At 45.7% G+C, this 4,979-nt stretch overlaps 3 non-coding genes across 3 annotated transcripts; all 3 read left to right on the top strand.

The window, feature by feature from the left end:
- The first annotated feature begins 982 nt into the window (after positions 1–982).
- On the top strand, positions 983–1,098 carry LOC134971039 (U5 spliceosomal RNA). The gene has a single exon (XR_010190194.1). It is a non-coding gene; the product is annotated as a U5 spliceosomal RNA (small nuclear RNA).
- Positions 1,099–1,385: 287 nt separating this feature from the next.
- LOC134971041 (U5 spliceosomal RNA) lies at positions 1,386–1,501 on the top strand. The gene has a single exon (XR_010190196.1). It is a non-coding gene; the product is annotated as a U5 spliceosomal RNA (small nuclear RNA).
- Positions 1,502–1,775: 274 nt separating this feature from the next.
- Positions 1,776–1,891, top strand: LOC134971040 (U5 spliceosomal RNA). Its single transcript, XR_010190195.1, has one exon. It is a non-coding gene; the product is annotated as a U5 spliceosomal RNA (small nuclear RNA).
- The last annotated feature ends 3,088 nt before the right edge of the window (positions 1,892–4,979 follow it).

Below are 4,979 nucleotides of genomic sequence, written 5' to 3'. Positions count from 1 at the left end.
TAAAATTGGCAGGGGCTCATACATATATACAGTGCCAAAAAGAGGTTTATATTCTGCCCAGGGCGCCCCCCCCTGCGCCCTGCACCCTTACAGTGACCAGAGTATGTGAGGTGTATGGGACCAATGGCGCACAGCTGCTCAGTTGTGGAAGAGCAGAAAGACCGGATTGGACTACCTTCTATAGTAAAGGATATCTTTCTATTTATTGACCCTCCCCTTATATGTGTCTGTCTTTCAATAAAGCTTCGGGCTTGTGATTCCCTCACTCTCTTACACTCCACACCCATAGCCTTATTAACTGTTGTATTATTGTATAGTTTAAATGTATAGTGCAGTTCATGATTTATAGTGTAGGCTGGCCTGTGCTGTAATTCTTGAACTGTACTATACCGTCAGCATTTGTATTGTGTTTTGGCTGTGCTGCAACACGGTACTTATGTGTGTAATGTTTATGTATGTTTTTTTTGCTTATTTATGTCAATAAAGACTGCTTTTTCAATCCAATATCTGAAAACAATCAATGTTTATCTTTGATGGCAATAGAAGTGGTATGATATTTGCTGCTTTTGAAAGCCAATATCTGATACAGTATGTCCCCTATCTGGGAACCATATATTAAATGGCTTTTCAGAAAAGGGAGATGGGAGAAGAGCTTTCAGTACTTGTAGGACCAATGCACATTTCCTATTCTAGCCTCCAAAAACAGATTCAGTTGCATTTTCCAGCGTGTTTTGGATGCGCCTTTGCAAATGTCTTACATCGACAAACTTATTTAGTACTATTTTGCAAATAGGGTTACATTGTCGCAACATTGTGTTCCATAATTGCTTGATTTTTTAAATGCAACAATTGATAAAGACACCTGAATGCTTATAGCAAGGGAAGCCAGGTGAGAAATCTGCTTTCTTTCAAATTGGGCGCTCACTTTGAGCTGAATGAGGACTGCTGGCACGGCACTCAGGCGACAGGAGGAATCTTGGTCATGCTCTGGTTTCTCTTCAGAACGAACAAATCTTTCGCCTTTTACTAAAGATTTCCGTGGAGAGGAGCAAAACTGAGTTTTATCTCAATTTTTGCATGCCCCATATTATTGGGGTTTCTTTTATCAGTTTAAAGACAGAACGAGTGTGCTTTCTTGGTAGCTTTAATGTAAGTTTATTTGCATAACAATGACAGTAAATGCCTGTTTCTTTTCAAACAGAACTTTCTTGACCATACTAATTGCTTGAAAGATCTGGGAGCACATGGAAAAAGAGTACAAACCATGCTTATAGCAAGGGGAAGCCTGGTGAGAAATCTGCTTTCTTTCTTTCAAATTGGGCGCTCACTTTAAGCTGAATGAGGACTGCTGGCTTGGCACTCAGGTGACAGGTGGAATCTTGGTCATGCTCTGGTTTCTCTTCAGAACGAACAAATATTTCGCCTTTTACTAAAGATTTCCGTGGAGAGGAGCAAAACTGAGTTTTATCTCAATTTTTGCATGCCCCATCTTATTGGGGTTTCTTTTATCGGTTTAAAGATAGAACGGGTGTGCTTTAATGTAAGCTCATTTGCATAGAAATGACAGTAAATGTTTGTTTCTTTTCAAACAGAACTTTCTTGACCATGTTACTTGCTTGAAAGATCTGGGAGTACGTGGAAAAGAGTACAAACCATGCTTATAGCAAGGGGAAGCCTGGTGAGAAATCTGCTTTCTTTCTTTCAAATTGGGTGCTCACTTTGAGCTGAATGAGGACTGCTGGCACGGCACTCAGGCGACAGGAGGAATCTTGGTTATGCTCTGGTTTCTCTTCAGAACGAATAAATCTTTCGCCTTTTACTAAAGATTTCCGTGGAGAGGAGCAAAACTGAGTTTTATCTCAATTTTTGCATGCCCCATCTTATTGGGGTTTCGTTTATCGGTTTAAAGATGGAATCACAAGCCCGAAGCTTTATTAAAAGACAGACACATATAAGGGGAGGGTCAATTAATAGAAATATATCCTTTACTATAGAATGTAGTCCAATCCGGTCTTTCTTCTCTTCCACAACTGAAAAACGGATAGTGTTCCCAAGCCTTCCATCCTGGAATATTTTCGGTCTTTCGCCAATGAAGAAAACAATCCATCCAGCAGACCCTTCAACCATGATACAAGATCACAACCAAAAGGCCAAGAAGCGACTACACTTGATCTTGACCAAAACGGCTAAAACTTAGCTGTAGGCTGAAATGGGGTGGAGGAAAGTGCAGTGCACCAAAACGTAAGCTGACACAATCACGGAGAATGCGCCAACATATATGCTCTTCTATCAATATTTTGCAAACCTGCTCTTGTCCCCTCCAGCTGCTCCATGTAGATTTGACATCTGGCAAGGTGCATAACCCACTGACAAGCAGGCACATGTCAGGAATCGACTCACCACTGTCACATCTCTCCGTCGGTGCGGACTCCGTCCGGGATCCCTACGTTCTGCTGTCACCCGTCTCGCTGTCGCCAGATGTCATCCTGGGCCTGGGAGCGCTCCTGTTGTCAGCGGGCATGTGAGCACGCCGCGTTCCCGCCGGGCCGCGGCATGGGAGCCGCCATGACAGTCCTTCCCAGTCTGAGTGCGGCGGCCAATCCGGAGCTTGGCTACTCCAGCCAATGCCTGCACATGAAGGGGTATATCAGGAGCTGCAGGATGAGCCTGTGGTTGTCCTGAACTTTGTGTCAGTCCTGCGACCCATGTATCTGGATCTGGTACCTGTTCCTCCGTGTTCCTGGTTCCCTACCCGCAGGACTAATGTCTCTGGTGACTTCCGCCAACCACCCACGCCCAGGGAGCGGGACTTCCGCCAACCGCTTCTGTATAGTGGATGTCCCTGGCGGCTTCCGCCAACCACTGGACTTCCACCTAACCGCCGCTCGTGTAACATCCTGTGATGCAGGCTCTATCTCGGCCCCGTCACTTCCGGTGATGCGGATCTTGTAAGCATCCATTACTCTGCATACTATTAATTGTGGACACTGCTGCAGCTGCATACACTACTGCCAACCATTCATTCCCTTTTTGCCATCCAATAGACCAGGAAGTGATAACCGGTCTTAATAACCCTATTGCATCTCCTTGGCATATATATATACAAAATATATTATAATATATCCAGATTAAAAATCCAATTTTCAGAGATGATAGAACCTACAAATAAACATAGATTAAAACATTATAAGGATAAAACAATAAATAAATAAATAATGATTTTGAACTTCCTGGGTGTGGGTGGTTGGCGGAAGTCACCAGATACATTAGTCCTGCGGGGATGGTTAGCGGAGGTCCCGCTGCCGAGTCACCAGCGGAGATCCCGGCCAGCATCGGAACATGTTTCGATTAGTACATGGGCTGAGTGTTGGGGGCTCCTTTCTAAAGCCCAATGCCTGCAGGGATTTAAGGACATTGATAGCTGGTTAAATACGGAACCACGCCCCCGGAAGTGATGTATCGGTAATCGTCGCCCGAGATTGGAGGATTGCATCTCCATGGCAACTTACTTGTGATACAACAGCTGATTACAATAGAGAATTAGGATTCTAATTGGTGAACTTTTGAATAAATATATGGATCAGAATACTGTCCCTTACTTCACCTTGAGAAAGACCCGCAGCATCGTGGGTGGAAACGCGTTGGTAATTAAGGGACAGCCCGGACTCCGAAGCTGCTGCTGCTGAAAGATCTGGAGAGCTGAATTGATTGCCAAGATTGGTTCCAGTGGTCTTTTCCGGAGAGACGCTTGGTGACTATATTACAAACTGCTTTTCTTGAGATCTGACAAAAATCAGTTCTCATTTTTTGCTGGTAATTATTCTGGCCTCCCATTCTCAGCAGAATCTTTGTGGAGAATACTTTTATGTGAATTATGTTTATGTAAACGTGTGTTAGTGTTTTTTCATTAAATTGTGATTGTACTACACATGTGATTTTTTCTTTACATATCTCCCTGCATTTGTGAGGAATTGAGAAGTGAAAGAGGATTGCAACTGTGTCCTGGATTTCTTCTACTTATTAAGGAATGTACCACTCCTTTTATAATATTTTTGTTGCTGTATTGAGCGCCTGAGGGAATACTTTCTCCACCACTTGTTTCCTTCCTGATATGTTCTTCTCTCGTTTTAACTTTAAGCTTCATTTCCGCCCAGGTTCTCAGAATATCAAGGCAGACGCTATCACTGACCTGATTTGGGAGTGTTGTGGACTCGGGGCTTCTTCCGATGACTGGGAAGAGGAACAGCTACTGGGTTGCAGTAGAGATGGCCGGATGTAGGTCTTCCTCATGCAGGATTAAGATGGCAGACAGGAAGCACGGAAGAATTCTTGAAGGTTTCCTGAAAGACAAGACTTGTAGAGATACTGAATGCTGAGGTACAGAGGTACTGAAGTGCTGGAGACACAGGTATTGAGGCACGGCGGTGCCGGAGGCACAGAAATGCTGAGTGCTGAGGCACTGTGGTGTTGGAGACACTGTGGTGTTGGAGGCACTGTGGTGTTGGAGGCACTGAGGTGCTGATGGTACAGGTACTGAGACACGAAGGTTCCGGGAGCACAGTGAGACTGAATGCTGAGGCACTGGAGGCACTGAAGTGCTGGAGGCACGGAGGTGCATGGAGGCACGGAGGTGCTTGGAGGCATGGAGGTGCTTGGAGGCACGGAGGTTGGAGGCACGGAGGTGCTTGGAGGCACGGAGTTGCTTGGAGGCACGGAGGCGCTTGGAGGCACGGAAGTGCTTGGAGGCATGGGGTGCTTGGAGGCACAGAGGTGCTTGGAGGCACGGAAGTCCTTGGAGGCACGGAGGTGCTTGGAGGCACGGAGGTGCTTTGACGGAGATCGCAGGAACGTGGGAGCTCTGGAAATCACAGCTTCTGAGGCAGAAATGAAGATACTCAGGCACCGGATCTCTGCCCGGCGTCTGGTTTTGAATTCCCCGCCCTTGCCTGATTGGCGGAGCAGGCAGGTGACGTCAGTCC

The sequence above is a fragment of the Pseudophryne corroboree genome, chromosome 11 (genome assembly GCF_028390025.1).
Source record: "Pseudophryne corroboree isolate aPseCor3 chromosome 11, aPseCor3.hap2, whole genome shotgun sequence".
NCBI classification, from domain to species: Eukaryota; Metazoa; Chordata; class Amphibia; order Anura; family Myobatrachidae; genus Pseudophryne; species Pseudophryne corroboree.
Note: the sequence above shows the minus strand (reverse complement) of the source record. Positions and strands in the feature narration are given on the sequence as shown.